This window comes from Arachis ipaensis, chromosome B06 (genome assembly GCF_000816755.2).
Source record: "Arachis ipaensis cultivar K30076 chromosome B06, Araip1.1, whole genome shotgun sequence".
In the NCBI taxonomy this organism is placed as follows: domain Eukaryota; kingdom Viridiplantae; phylum Streptophyta; class Magnoliopsida; order Fabales; family Fabaceae; genus Arachis; species Arachis ipaensis.
This window is the reverse complement of record NC_029790.2, coordinates 27,578,793-27,595,082: the sequence shown is the minus strand read 5'-3', so window position 1 is coordinate 27,595,082 and position 16,290 is coordinate 27,578,793. Positions and strand designations below refer to the sequence as shown.

General features: G+C 36.4%; 1 long non-coding RNA gene across 1 annotated transcript in view; it reads right to left on the bottom strand.

Annotated features, from left to right (window-relative positions):
• The window catches only part of LOC110263941, a 17,868-nt gene extending 11,704 nt beyond the window's left edge, over window positions 1-6,164 (bottom strand). Inside the window, exon 1 of the long non-coding RNA XR_002349669.1 lies at window positions 6,117-6,164. This is a non-coding gene — a long non-coding RNA (uncharacterized LOC110263941). The remainder of the gene's footprint in view (window positions 1-6,116) is intronic.

The window sequence follows — 16,290 nt, the reverse complement described above, 5'->3', positions numbered from 1 at the left end:
CTTCCTTCTGTCTGAAGGTTTGGACTTCCACTCTAAGCTTGCTCAATTTTTGAGGTGGAAAGAACTTTGCCAAGAAGGCATTGACTAGCTTTTCCCAAGAGTTCAGGCTTTCTTTAGGTTGTGAATCCAACCATGTTCTAGCTTTGTCTCTTACAGCAAAAGGAAAGAGCATAAGTTTGTAGACTTCAGGGTCAACCCCATTAGTTTTGACAGTGTCACAGATTTGCAAGAATTTAGCTAAGAATTGATGAGGATCTTCCAATGGAAGTCCATGAAACTTGCAATTCTGTTGCATTAGAGAAACTAATTGAGGCTTAAGCTCAAAGTTGTTTGCTCCAATGGTAGGGATTGAGATGCTTTTCCCATAGAAGTTGGGAGTAGGTGCAGTAAAGTCACCAAGCACCTTCCTTGCATTGTTGGCATTGTTGTTTTCGGCTGCCATTGTTTCTTCTTCCTTGAAGAGCTCTGTTAGGCCCTCTAAAGAGAATTGTTCTTTAGCTTCTCTTAGCTTTCTCTTCAAGGTCCTTTCAGGTTCAGGATCAGCTTGAACAAGTATGCCTTTATCTTTGTTCCTGCTCATATGAAAGAGAAGAGAACAAGAAAGTAGAAAATTCTCTATGTCTCAGTATAGAGATTCCTTGAGGTATCAGAGGAAAAGAAGAATAGAAGGAGGAGGTAGATAGAAGAGAATTCGAACATATAAAGAAGGAGGGAGTTCGAATTGCACCTTGAGGAAGAGTGTTAGTCCTTTAAATAGAAGGGTGTGAGAAGAGGGGAAGAATTTTTGAAAATAAATTAAAAAGATTTTGAAATAATTAAAAAAAAAATTGAAAATTTGATTGATGATTTTCGAAAACTAAGATTGGGAAAGAAATAAAGTGATTTTTTGAAAAAGATTTTGAAATTAGAAATTAAAAAGATATGATTGAAAATTAATTTTGAAAAAGATGTGATTGAAAAGATATGATTGAGAAGATATGATTGAAGATCAAATTAAAAAGAGAAAGTTTCAAAATTAAAGTTGATTACTTGACTAACAAGAATTTAGAAGATATGATTCTTAAAATTTAAAATTTGATCCTTTCTTAATAGGCAAGTAACAACTTGAAAATTTTGAAGTAAATCATTAATTTTAGCAAGGATTTTCGAAAATAGTAATAAAAAAATGGAAAGAAATTGATTTTGAAGAGATATGATTGAAAAGATATGATTTGAAAAAGATTTGATTTTGAAAAATTATGAAGATTTGAAAAAAATTTGAATTAAAAATAAAATCTTCCCTCTTGTGTCATCATGGTATTAAACGCCCAGAATGGTATCCATTCTGGCGTTTAACGCCCAAAATGCTACCTTTTTGGGTGTTAAACGCCCAGCCAGGTACCATGGCTAAGAGATACACATTCAAGCTTGTTTGCATGTAGAACGGAAGTGGTTGTCAGTCACGCGTTCATAGGTGAGAATGGTGATGAGTGTCACATAATCATCACATTCATCATGTTCTTGGGTGCGAATGAACATCTTAGAGAAGAAATAGACTTGAGATGAATAGAAAAACAATAGTACTTTGTATTAATTCATGAAGAACAGCAGAGCTCCACACATTAATCTATGGTGTGTAGAAACTCCACCGTTGAAAATATAAAAGTGATAATGGTGTAAGCATGGCCGAATGGCCAGCCTCCAAGGTCTACGGACTAAACGTCCAAAGATGAAAATACAATAGTATAAGGTCCTATTTATAGAGAACTAGTAGCCTAGGGTTTACAGAAATCAGTAATTAATGCAGAAATATTCTTCCGGGCCCACTTGGTGTGTGCTTGGGCTGAACATTGAAGCTTTCATGTGTAGAGACTTTTCTCGGAGTTAAACGCCAGCTTTTGTGCCAGTTTGGGCGTTTAACTCCAGCTTTTGTGCCAGTTCCGGCGTTAAACGCCAGAATTCTTGAGCTGACTTGGAACGCCTATTTGGGCCATCAAATCTTGGGCAAAGTATAGACTATTATATATTGCTGGAAAGCTCAGGATGTCTACTTTCCAACACAATTGAGAGCGCGCCAATTGGGCTTCTGTAGCTCCAGAAAATCCACTTTGAGTGAAGGAAGGTCAGAATCCAACAGCATCTGCAGTCCTTTTTCAGCCTCTGAATCAGATTTTTGCTCAGGTCCCTCAATTTCAGCCAGAAAATACCTGAAATCACAGAAAAACACACAAACTCATAGTAAAGTCTAGAAGTGTGATTTTTATTTAAAAACTAATAAAAACATAATAAAAACTAACTAAAATATACTAAAACCATACTAAAAACAATGCCAAAAAGCGTATAAATTATCCGCTCATCACTAAATCAGACTCAAATCAAAATGAATTAAGTAAAGTTTATCAAATGAAACTCAACCGGGATAAAAGCGAGAAATCCCCTTTTTTTCCAGAATTTTGAAAAATACCCCAAATACATAATCAATTGAAGATGTGCATTGGAACTATAGTAAAATTACTAGAAAGTCCATTTACTTTTAAAGCAAGTGCAATTCCGTAAACCAGTAAAAGTACAGGCGAGATATTAAAAATAAGTAGTCGTTAAATTGTGTAAGAAATCTTTAAAGTTTCACATATAGATAAGTATACATCTATTCAACAGCAATTTTTATAAAAATCTCAAAATTGGCTGTGATCACTGTCAAATAAAAGGAAAACTTAATCAACAAGTTCTCTAAGAATGAACTCGGAACCCGAAGTTAAAAGTCACAGCACATTAAGATAAGTTCAAGGCTATATCAAAGAATACTTGAATCAAGAAGAACTCAAACAGAGGAAGATAGATGCAACAAGGATCTTAAACCAGCATATGCACTTAAGGTCAAACAAGGATGTATATCGATAGAGGAATAGAGTTGAAAAATCAAACTACTTTTCAAAAGGACTAACAAACAAGAACTTCAAGTTAGGATATAAAAGAACAGGTCGACTCGAACAAAATTCAAGACACACAACTGAATAGCCTCGAGAAAAGTTTCTAACGTTCCCAAAACCCGCGATTCGCTTTACTCAAAACTCGTATATCATCTATGATAACCCATCAGTGCTTTCATATACATAATTCACTAGTATTAAGCCGGCCAAACTTAATACCAAGAATTATGCAATGCAAGACTAACATCGTTAATCAATAGATCGTCATGTGCATAAAGCTCTAATTCTTGTCATTCGACAAGACCTAATACATGACAAACGCTCAGAGTATGCAACTGAAGCATAGTCGGTCCATTCCACAGGCTCTTCAAGAAGGACTGCTCTGATACCATAATGTAACACCCTAACTACCAAAGCTCACGCTTCCGGCAGTGCAACTCTGATAGCTCGGACATTACGACGACACTGCTACTATTTAATACTAAAATATGAGCCTGTTTGAAACTTTAGACCGCAATACCGCTCCAAAAATACTTTCATCCGATAACATACATCCATAGATACCATACAACTTACAAAACTCATAAAGAGTACATCCATATATATATATATATTATAAGCATTACCCAATACAATTCCTATCCCTCTTACAGAATGTATCAAGATAAAGGCGAGGGAACAAAAATATACTAAAGCAATACAGAGCATCTCAACAACAACTAAATGAACTCTTCATAACTTCTGCGCCATATCCTGAAAGGGTAAAATGTAGGGGGGTGAGAACATCATCCTCGAAAGGGTTCTCAGTAGAGGGTTTTTGGGAATTACTGTAATAGGATACGTGAAGATAAACCGTACAAGTGACTAATAACCGTCTTATGCCTCTTTTCAAAAACAATGGTTTACAATAAGAGTAAAGTCGGAAATATTTTCTGAAAGAGGAACCATTCAATTCTCAAAAACTCAAAAGCCTTTCAAAACGATTTATCTATGCTGAAACAAAATAGCCTTTCATATTTTATTCCAAACCAGAAACACAAAACCGAAATCAACCCTCGGTTCATCTCATTCCAACCACGGCCCTAGGCCCAAAAAATTCAACCATCAACCAATCACCACAGTCCAACAGAGTCCCAGTAGCAAACACAAATAGGAAGATGCAAGTACAGACAAACAGTTATTGCAAGTAGAACAATTAGCAATTAATCACATAGGCAAACCAAGTATGATATGCACGCCTAAGCAATGTCACATAGATGCATATGATGCATGCCTGTCCCTAGTGGCTGATGATATCATATGTCAGTTATAGAGCCAACCCGACAAGTCCTGGTAGCTAACCATTGGACTGTCCCTCTGTCGCGCATCCCCAACTCGAGTTATACTCATCATAAACTTGATCATAATCATGATTCATATCCATCACCCTCACTGGTGAATATTTACGGGGGCGAGCTCATCCGGGACTTTCACAGTGCCCGGCCACACTTACGACATAGGGTCAAAAGAGCTTCGAGTCTCAACCTGGAGCACGTGGTGGCTAGCCACTGCTTCCTACCAGGGAAACTCTCATCTCCGATAGTGGAAGTGCAACATTCACATTTATCAATGATTCAGCATATACATGCATTCAATCTCATCCATGGATCAACATCTATCTCAGCCATCCAGCTCACGGTTCAGTCCAGAACCAGCCAATATTCATATCATACACAGCCATTCCAGCTCACGGTTCAATCCAGAACCAACCAGTATTCATAATCATACACAGCCATTCCGGCCCATAATAAAACAGCACTTCCACCATTCAAAATCATCAAATTCATAAAATCGGCATTTAAGCCATAAATCACTTTTTCTCAAATCATTTCACTTTGAAATCAAGTTTCAACTCTTTTCAGCCTTGGCTTTAAAGATCTCATTTCTCAAATTATCTCAGGCTCATAAGCCACTTTTACTCAAGGAAAATTCCCTTTTTAAAATAAGCCACTCTCGGCTTCCTCTTTCCAAAACCATGGAAAGTTAAAGATTCCTTTTGAAACATTCAAAATCACCCATCCAACAATGGAATTTTTGTAACAAAAGTTTCTCGGCAGAGTCCCAAGTCCTTAGGGGAGAATAGCATAACTCATTTCGCCAAATTCATTTAAAATCATTAAAACCTTGGCTTTCCAATTTGAGTAATAAAATAAGATCTAAGCCAAACCAAGTCACGTAATCATTTACTTCCTTCAAAGCCGTTTCCTTTACTTAGGCAAAACCAGCTTCAACCCCCCATGACAAATTCTAAAGCGTTTCAACTGTTCAAAATTGTTTGTCTTGCAAAAGTTCAGAATTCAAAGAGTACTTAAAATCTTTCTCAAAACATTTCAAAATAAAACTTGTCAATAGACATTTAGGTTCTTTCAAAGTCATTGAAACTCCTCTAATTGAAACCCTCAAGTCAAATTCAAAGGCATTTCCCTTGTCACATTTAAAACAGCTTTAAAACATAAGTTTCACCTAAATAACTTTCTCCTGAAAGAGATACAATGCCTTTCTCACGAAGCAAGACTAAATCACAATTTCCTCTTTAATAATTCATTTCAAAAGCATGAATCATCCTTTTCTTGATAATTCAAATGAAATAGTAGAAGTCTTTAACTCATCATTTTTCCAAACAACATTTTAATAAAGACTCGGATTTTATAGAAATTCCGGCAGCATCTCCCCTAAAACTTGGACTTTGCCACCCGGTTCGGGTCCCAACAAAACCATTCCACAATCCTTTTCAACAACCCAAAATCCAAAATCAGTTCAAGGCAAGCCAAATCCAACAGTCATCTCAATACCATATTTCCAAAAAACCGTTTCAAAATTAACTCATTAACAATCATAACAATCATTTATCAAAAACCAGATCATTTAAAGCCAGCCAGGCTGAAATCAAGAGTGTATTCTATTTTACACATTCTCAAGAAAATCCATTCAATTCAAATAAATTTCCAACGGATTTAACTCGATTTCAAAGCTTTAAAAGAATCAATTTCAAAAGCATTTTGTTTCACAAAGCCACACAACAGTCGAGTCAAACAAACACCCATAATCATACAAAATTGCCAAACAATACATAGGACTGATACAATCACCAAATACACATCCTGACATCAGTACCCATATGTAATAATTCCAATATATAAGAATATAGTTTTTGGAAAGCGCCCCTACCTCAAAACGCAAATCCATAACCCAAACGCCTCATCAAGTCCTTTCTGCCTCAACCCGAACTGACGGCAACCAAAACCTCAGCTCCCAGTCACGTTCGCAATAACCATAGTAACACTAATCGCAACATACAATAATCAGGACTCGACCCCACGTTATCAAAACTCATTCATTAACCGAACACAACAGAATACTAACGCGAGATTTTCCGAAACATAAATACTTACTGAACTAGCGAAACGAAGCAGCTGCGATTTCGAACAGGCCTCGCAACAGCTCCGGCGGCGACCAAAAGCTCTGGTAGATCAACTATAAAGACTGCGCAGCGTTAAAACCTTCTCGAAATACAAAAGGCAGAAACCTCAAATAAAACTCTTACCGGCATACGTTTCCGGCAACGGCAGCAAGGTCTCAAGTAGCAGAAGCTCAGCCCGGAGCTCCGGCGGTGATCCCGGAAGTCACAGGACCATCCCCGGCGGTCAGAATCACAAAGATGTGGCTCCCTTCTCTGGCAGCGACACCTGCGGCGGTCGAAACCCCTTTCTACCGCGGCAGCTTGGCTCACCATCATCAGCAGCGGCGAACTCCGATGGGGGCATGGGCGACCCTAGCGACGGCAACCACCACGATGACAACAGCGATGGCAGCAACGTTGCTTTTCTCTCTGGCTGTCGCGTTCACTCTCCCCTAGACCCGATCGGCGACTGACCACCTTCAACGGAAAAGGAGCAAGTGACAGCGGTGGCTGGGCGGCGATGGATCTGAAGCAGGGAGGTTCGGCCGCATGAACAGTACCTTCCCTCCGCCGATCTCCCTCACAGTCGCGCATTTCATGGTGGTGGCAGATGCTTCATCCATGACGACGCTGCAGCGCGGTGACAGATCGGCAGCAAGGTGTGGCTCTACGGGACGGCGACGCATGCGAAAACGGCGGCGGTGAGGCAGCAGACGCAACCGACTGGATGACGGCGCGGCATTGTGGCAAACTGAACGGCGGCGCCAAGCCCTTTCCATCTCCTTCCCTTCTTCTGGCTCGATCCCCCTTTCCTGATTCTGTTTCCTTCCTCCATGGAACAAGAAAAGAAAATCATGGGTCCTGCTATGGGCTTCAATTTCGGTGAACTTGCTGAAGGTGAAAGGGAAGACAGGGCAGGGTAAAGGGGAAAAACTGTGTTGAGGGAGGTGAGGCTGCTGCCTGATTCCTTTTTCCCCTACTGCTGCTGCGCGTGAATGGAGATAAGGGGAGAAGAGGTGCGTTGCTGATGGGGAAACCGGGTAACTGGATTAGGGTTTTAGGGTTTCATTTTGAAAATTTGGGTTAAGGGCATTATGGTAATTTCACATAAAATTGGGAATAATATAGTAATTGAAACCCAATGTAAATCCAACACTAATTGTATATGGAAAAATACTATTTGCTCATCAATTTCACAAATTATTTTCTATAAAATACCCAAATCAAAATAATTAGAAATAATATAATTAAACCCTTTATTTTTCTAAAGTAGCAGTATTAATATTTAAAATATTACTTATCTAATCCAAATCATATAAAATCCTTATTATTTCATAACTACCAACTTTATAATTTGAATATAGAAAATATTCTAATAATTATAAAATTGGATAATAATTTCAATTTATTTCAAATTCAATAAATCAAAACTTGCTTTAATTTTCTTTAATAGAAAAATTTTCAAAATTAAAGCTACAGAAATACTGAATTTAAAATTAACTAATGATGACCTTTTTTCAAAAATTTTGAGTCTTACAGAACTCCTCATCGAAGTGTATTCCAAAAAATCTCTATCAGATAACTCCATGTCCCAAAAATGAACACACATCTACATTTTATTAAAATACTAACAAATCATCACACAAATTAACATTTCACAAATTTATAGACTAAAACCATCACCACTAATTCAATAAAACTACATTTATGCATCTACTCTACGCTTATTACATGATCTCTTTTCAAGATTTTTGCACTCAATCTATTAACACTTATAACAAACTTATCCAATAATTTATCAATTAACTCACCAAGTATTGTTCGTTTATACCACCCAATATTCATGCAATCCACTTGTCATCATTGCACCGTGTCATATGTTTCGGTGTCTTCTAACCTTTTTTCTAATTCCCAATAATAATAAACTAATTTTTTTTTTTTTTAATTTTGTTTTTCTATCTACCGTAACAACATAAACTATATGTTTCTCTTGACGTTCTCTTGAATGAAACAAATATTAATAAATAAAGATGATATATAATTTAAATTCATAATAAATAAAAATAATATATAAATACAGAGAAAGAAAAAAAAAACATAAATAATTAAGATATATTATATCATATGTCATATGAGGTTGGTTATATTCTACACATTAGGCATACATGTTTATTTGGAGCTTTACAGATTTTGAAGAACAATAAATTGTATCCTCTAAAATCCTCTGAGACCAAAGCTAACAAACCAAATGGTTTAATTATGCTACTTCTTGATCCATTTTATTTTTTTCTACATACTATTTATATAGATGATCAAGACCATTTAGATCTAATTATTATGCAGTTAGTTTAGGTATCTCAAACATCAATTCTGCAGCAACCTTTACAGTGCAAATTAAAAAAAAATGTAGCATGAATTAATTAGTTAACTTTACCTGTGATGCAGTGATGCCCGAGACTTGAACAATTGATCCACTAAGGAGATTTTTTTTAGTAATGTTAATTTGTTTATCGTGTACCTTTGCACAATTGCATCTCTTGTTTATATCTAGAATCATAAAGTTTAAACAGGTACAAATAAATATCAATTAATGAAACACACAAAATAAAATTATATGTAACATAGAAATTGCAGAAAGAGCAGTGTCTGAACTTAAAGTAACACAGTTTTCAAGCATGAGCAAGTAAACTTCTTCATAAAAATTAAACGTTCTAGTAAAATTAAATGTTCCATTCACAAGTAACAAAACAACACCAAAAAATAAGTACGATTGCAAGAAGATAAAGTAAAAAAACAAAACACAACGACAACCACAAGACAACATCAGCAACTATAACAATAAAAAAGCATTTAGAAAAATAACACAACAACAAGTTAGGTGTTTCTGAATCAAAATTACAGCTAATTTTTTTTCAATTACCTATTTGCATTTCAATCAACTCAGTTCGAACAAAATTAAAGTATGTAAAGCTAAAAAAAAGATAGAACAAAAACCTAATCTCAGTAATAAAGAGGTTGCAGGGAGAGTCACGATAACAACAAGAACAACAACAACCACTGCGACGAGACTTCAACGACATCATTAAGGGATATCGACAGCAGAAAGAGAGACCGCGTGAGAGGGCAGGAGATAGCGACGACGTCGGCACTGCTTGTCAAGACGGCGGCGGCGATATTTGGAAAGACGGTGAAGCTACGAGCGATGGAAATTCAACGTCATTAGCGGATGCATGATATATTTACGGGAGAAAGAGAGACCGAGTGAGAGGACAGTAGATAGCGACAACGTCGGCGCTTCTTGCTATGACGGCGGTGGCGATACTTGGAAGGACCGAAGCTACGTGATGAAAAAATAATGGAGGATACCGCTCCCAAAAATACTTTCATCCGATAACATACATCCATAGATACCATACAACTTACAAAACTCATAAAGAGTACATCCATATATATATATAATATTACAAGCATTACCCAATACAATTCCTATCCCTCTTACAGAATGTATCAAGATAAAGGCGAGGGTACCATGAATAATAATCTAAGGCAATACAGAGCATTTCAACAACTAAATAAACTCTTCGTGACTTCTGCACCATATCCTGAAAGGGGAAAAATGTAGGGGGTGAGAACATCATCCTCGAAAGGGTTCTCAGTAGAGGGTTTTTGAGAATTACTGTAATAGGATACATGAAGATAACCCGTACCAGTGATTAATAACCGTCTTATGCCTCTTTTCAAAAACTACATTTACAATAGAAGTAAAGTCGGAAATCTTTTTCTGAAAGAGGAACCGTTCAATTCTCAAAAACACCAAAAGCTTTTCAAAAAGGTTTATCTATGCTGAACCAAAATAGCCTTTCATATTTTATTCCAAACCAGAAACACAAAACCGAAATTAACCATCTGTTCATCTCATTCCAACCACGGCTCTAGGCCCAATCAATCCAACCATCAACCAATTACCACAGTCCAACAGAGTCCCAGTAGCAAACACAAATAGGAAGATGCAAGCACAAACAAACAGTTATTGCAAGTAGAACAATTAGTAATTAATCACATAGACAAACCAAGTATAATATGCACACCCAAACTGTAACAGCCCAGACCACCCGCTAGCACGATATTGTCCGCTTTGGCACACAAGGCCTCACGGTTTTGCTTTTGACGATAGGGATGCTAGTCGAAACCCCACACACTCACTCGTCAAAATGCGTCATGCTAGGGAGAGGTATCCACACCCTTATAAGGCATGCTTCGTTCCCCTCCCCAACCGATGTGGGACCTTACACAAACAATGTCACATGGATGCATATGATGCATGTCTGTCCCTAGTGGCTGATGATATCATCTGTCAGTTATATAGCCAACCCGACACGTCCTGGTAGCTAGCCATGGACAGAAACACCCATCGCGGAGCAAGTAGGTTTGAGCTACAACCCCATTGCTACTACCCGCTCAACCCAGAGCCAGTGGAATAACCACTACTGCGGCTACTACCCAGGCGGGTGTTTAAAAGCTCAACCTGGAGCGAGTGGAATCACCACTACCACCGCTACTACCCAGGCGTCACAGTTTATGACCTGGAACAAGTGGGATGAACCACAACCCTTGCTACTACCCAGTATCTCAAGCATATATTCATTCAGTCCCAGCCATGGATCAACATCCATCTCAGGCATCCGGCTTAAATTCATAATTCATAGTCAGCCATACGGCCCATCACAAAACAGCACTTCCACCATCCAATATCATCAAATTCATAAAACCGGCATTTAAGCCATAAATCACTTTTTCTCAATTCGTTTCACTTTGAAATCAAGTTTCAACTCTTTTCAGCCTTGGCTTTAGAAATCTCGTTTCTCAAATCATCTCAGGCTCATAAGCCAAATTTACTCAAAGTGAGTTCCCTTTTTAAAACAAAGCCACTCTCAGCATTCTCTTTCCAAAACTTCCAAAACCATGGTAAGTTTATTTTTTATTTCAAAGTATTCAAAATCACCCATACAACAATGGGATTTTATAACAAAAGTTTCTCGACAGAGTCCCAAGTCTTTAGGGAAGGTCAACCTATATCAATTCCTTAAAATTCATTGAAACTATTAAAATCATGGATTCTCGATTCAAGTAAATGAAACTGAATTTATTATGAAACCGACCATACAAAATTACAAGTTCCAATCCGGTCCAAAAATCAACTCATTTGAAAAGGAACCGGTTCATTTGAATCAAACCACTTTCAGGTTTCTTTTTGGAACCCATTTTTCTAACTCTTCCAAAATGCTTCAAACTTAATTACTCAATCAAAAGTCTAGATTCCTTTGAAATCACTAAAAGCTCCTTTTTATATTGAAATCAATATTAGGGCATCATTCTTTCCTTCAGTGATTCAAACGGTAAAAATAGTTCATTTCTAAATAATTCAAACTCAAGGCATAAAGTTCACTAAATAAATTAAGCTTGAAAATATAAATATTCTCTTAATAAATCAAATAATACAATTTCTCAAATCCAATCCTTTTTAAATAACTTTTTAAACAAGACTAGAATTTTGTAGAAATTTCAGCAACACCTCCCTTAAAACTTGGACTTTTGCCACCCGGTTCGGGTCCCAACTAAACCGTTTCTCATTCCTTTTCAACAGCTCAAAACTAGAAATCAATTCAAGGCAAGCTAAATCCAACAGTCACCTCAGTAGCATATCTCAAGAAAACCATTTCAAAATCAACTCAATGTCAACCGATTTAACTCATTTCCAAAGCTTTAAAGCAGCGATAAATCATTTATCAAAACCAAATCAATTAAAGCAACCCAGGCTGAATTTCAAGAGTATTCTATCTTTCACATCATCAAAATAATCAACTCAATTCAAATCAATCCTCAACGGATTAAACTCAGATTTCAAATATTTAAAGAATCAGCTTCAAAACATTACATTTCACAAAGCCGCACAACAACTTAGCCAAACCAACATCTGTAAACATTCGAGTCAATCAAATAATACATAAAGCCGATACAATCACCAAATACACATTTTCTCACATCAGTATCCATATGTAATAATTCCAACATATAAAAATATAGTTTTTGGAAAGCGCCCCTACCTCGGCAAGCAAAACTTAACCCAAGCGTGTCAACTGCACTCTTTTCGCTCTGTCCGAAATCACCAGCAATCAGAACCCAGCTCGACTTGCTCTCTCGAAAGCAGAAACAGCTACAAGCGGCATAAGTAAACCGGATTCTAACTCCTAAAACCATTAACATCGCAAATAATTTATTACACGGAACAAAGCACTAACGCAGGGCTTTCGAAACAGAAATACTTACTGAAACTAAGAAAGAGCGGCTGAATCAAGCAGTGGTAGCTCCGGCGGTGGTTCCGGCAACAACCGTGCCACACCCGGTGACCAGAACGGCAGCAATCAGAACTCGAACCTATGTTACCAAACCTCAGAGTCTTTAACCACGCATAACAGAATACCAACTAAAAGGGCTTTCCGAAACGAACATGCTTACCAAAACAAGGGAAGAACAACTACACCGAGTGGCGGCAGCTCCGATGGTGTTTCCAACAACACCCACGCCACACCCGGCGGTCGAAAACGGAGAGACGCAGCTCCTTCGGCAGCGACAACGTAACTTATGACAGCCACTTCATTAAACACAACAGTTTCGGTGACAGCTTCAAAGTAAAATTGAATTGGCAGAACTAGGAAGAACTAGAAACAGGGCAAGCTCACCAAAATGGTAGCGATTCTAACGGCAGTCTCCGACGGCAGAGGCGGCGTGCAGCTTGACGGCAGACCACAATGGCTCCTCTACCTCGCGGTTCTGCCTCCCTTCCTCCACGCCTCCGGCAGCGACGACCAAGGCTCAGTGACGACTTCGTTCCTCGCTCCTTCTCTCTTGGTCCATCGTTCCCTTCTGTTCGCGATTCATGGCATCGGCGAGGGCGGCTTCTACGGCGACGGCAAGGAGGCTCGCGACGGCAATGAGGATGCACGGTGATGGTTTCTCCTCGCGCGGTGACGGGTTGGGACAGATGGATCTGCGGTGATGGGTCAGACCCGCGCCTCCCCTTCCCGCGGCTGAGCTCTCTCACGCTCGTTCTTCCTCTCCTTCCCTTCGTGCTCGCCAGCAGTGGCACAAGTGGCAGCGACAAAACCCTAGTGGTGGCGGCGGCGTCATGTCCTTCTTCCTCTCTTCTTCCCCTTCCTGATTCTGCCTCCCTTTCTTTTTTCTTCGTTGTTTTCTTTCCCTCAGGTAGCCGTGTGTGTGTGTGTGTGTTGCGTTCTGTTGGGGAAAGGGGGAAAAGGTCCTGCTGAGTGTGGGTGAAAGGGGACCGGGTCAGGTAATGGGTCACTGGGTTAGGGTTTCTTTATTTTGAAAATTAGGGTTAAGGGTAATTCAGTAATTTTAAATAAAATTGGGAATTATATAATAACTGAAACCCATAATTAAATCCAACACTTCTTGTATATCGAAAATACTATTTTCTCATCAATTTTACGAATTATTTTCAATAAAATGCCCAAATCAAATAATTAGAAATAATATACTAAATTTCTCTATTTTCCCAAAACAGTAGTATTAAGTATTAACATTTAAAATACTAATTATTTAATCCGAATCATATATAAAATTCGTATTATTTCATAACTATCAACTTTATAATGCAAATAAAGGAAGTAATCCAATAATTGTAAAATTGGATAATAATCTCAATTTATTTCAAATTTAATAAATCAAAACTTGCTTTAATTATCTTTAATAAAATAATTTCTGAAATTAAGGTTATAAATAACTATATGATTTGAGACTTGATCATAAAAATATTTTTTAGAGATTCTGGGTCTTACAGTCTTACTATAGTTAAAATATTAACTCATTAAATTAAAGTAATTTAAATTAAAAGTAAATATCTAATTAAAAAATAATACATTATAAAAAATAACTTATATATTACTTAGCTTTAAAAAGAATTGAATAAAATTTATCTATTTTTTAACTAGTTAATTGTTATTATTGTGTCAAATTCACCACGAACTAATCGTGTTTGGTAAGAACTACGAATGAACCGTCAATTATTATAACATCAGGCCAGACTAACATTAATTATTTGAAGATATTTCCATATTATCTATTACTATAGGAAAATATGGCGTGAATTTGGTTGTTTTTGTCTACTTTAGACACCTTTATTTTCTTTACTCTTGAAAATAAAATAGCTAACTTTGATGTAATTCTAATCACATGTTAAAGTCAACAGACCATCAATTCAAGCAAAAACTTGCAATAAAATAATAAATAATCTACGTATATACCAATCAAATTGAATTGAAGTCATGCGATTCATGAGTAAAATGTTGATTAACAAGGGCCAACCAACGTTAAATAATTCGATGACAAAATATTTCGAGATCTCCTCCATCTTCTTCATCATCATCATCATTCTGGTCTTGCATATCTATCTGCAAAAATTCAAGAGTACACTACCAGCTACTAGAGATGATATATGAAATAATAAATATACCACAAACAAGTAAGTGCATGTATGTAAGGATTTTCAACGCTTAAATAGTCAAAATCGTCTCTGAAGTCTGAAAAATTAATCACTCTCTAAATAGGTTTTTGAAAAATTTTTTAAATTAAATTTATTTTTTAAAGATTTTAAATTAATTATATTAATTATGGAAAAGTATAGATAACTAACAAGAATTTTGAACAATGTGTAAACAATGTAAATTAATAGGGTTAAAAGAGTAAATTTAATTAGTAGTATTAAATTAGGTTGTAGTGTATTTTCATTTGATTGGTGGTTGTTTATGTTGTTCAAAATTTTCATTGTTCCCCTAGTACTCCTCATTAATTATTTTGTCATTTTTCTTGTTAATGGTGTCCAAATTTACTAACATGGCATGTTAAGTGACATCCTAATACATACCTAAAAGTCTTAATTAACTAGTAACATAATAACTTTATAAAATCGAAAATGTGTGGTAACCAAAAAAAATTAGCCAAAAACAGCCATAACTTGCTTTATTTAGCATTTATTAATTGTTGCAACAATTAATGAATGTTAAATAAGGCAAGTTCTGGCTGTATTTTTTGTCTTCCTAGCATTACTCTTACGAAATTAGATCAAATTAAAACCTAATTGAGGAAAGAACTTGAGGTATTGAAATCTTTTAATTTGGAGTTGATTTAATCTAATTTCATAAACTAATCATATTAACATTCAATTAAGATTCCTAGGTGTCTGCTAAGGTGTCACTTAACTTGCCAATTAGTAAATTTTGATACCATCAACAAAGAAAGTGACGGAAAAACCAACATGACTAATTTAAAATCTTTAAAGGACAAATTTGATGAAAAAAATCTTTCGAGAACCAATTTAAAAAACGAGTGATCTTTCATGAATTAATTTGACCATTTATTCAATGTTTAAAGCATGTGAGATAATATGTATCTTAAAATAATATAGGGGTGTATGCGTGTGCCTGTTAACACAAAACAAACATTGATATACAGAAGTTATATTAACGATTGTTGAAAATCGTTGCAATCTTATTCTCTGTGTTTTAAAAGAACAGTAATTTTCAAACTATTGATAATCCATTTTGTGATAGTTTAAAACGGTCACAAAATTCTAAAAAAACCATTGCTAGTTCCCGCTTTTCTTATAGTGGTGGTGTGTGCAAACGAAATTGGTTATATTAGTATAAATCTACCAATTTTTTTCGGGGAAATTTTGATTCTAAACCACGATTTATGAATATAAAACAAAATACATATAAATCCTTGTTCTAGATTTATGACTAAACAGTAAATATCGATAAATTTTTGTTTATACCATGATTTATGAACAAAATGAGAAAAACATGCTCCAAACACACTTTATAAAGAATAGTACTTATAAATTCCAATGAACCTATCTTAGAA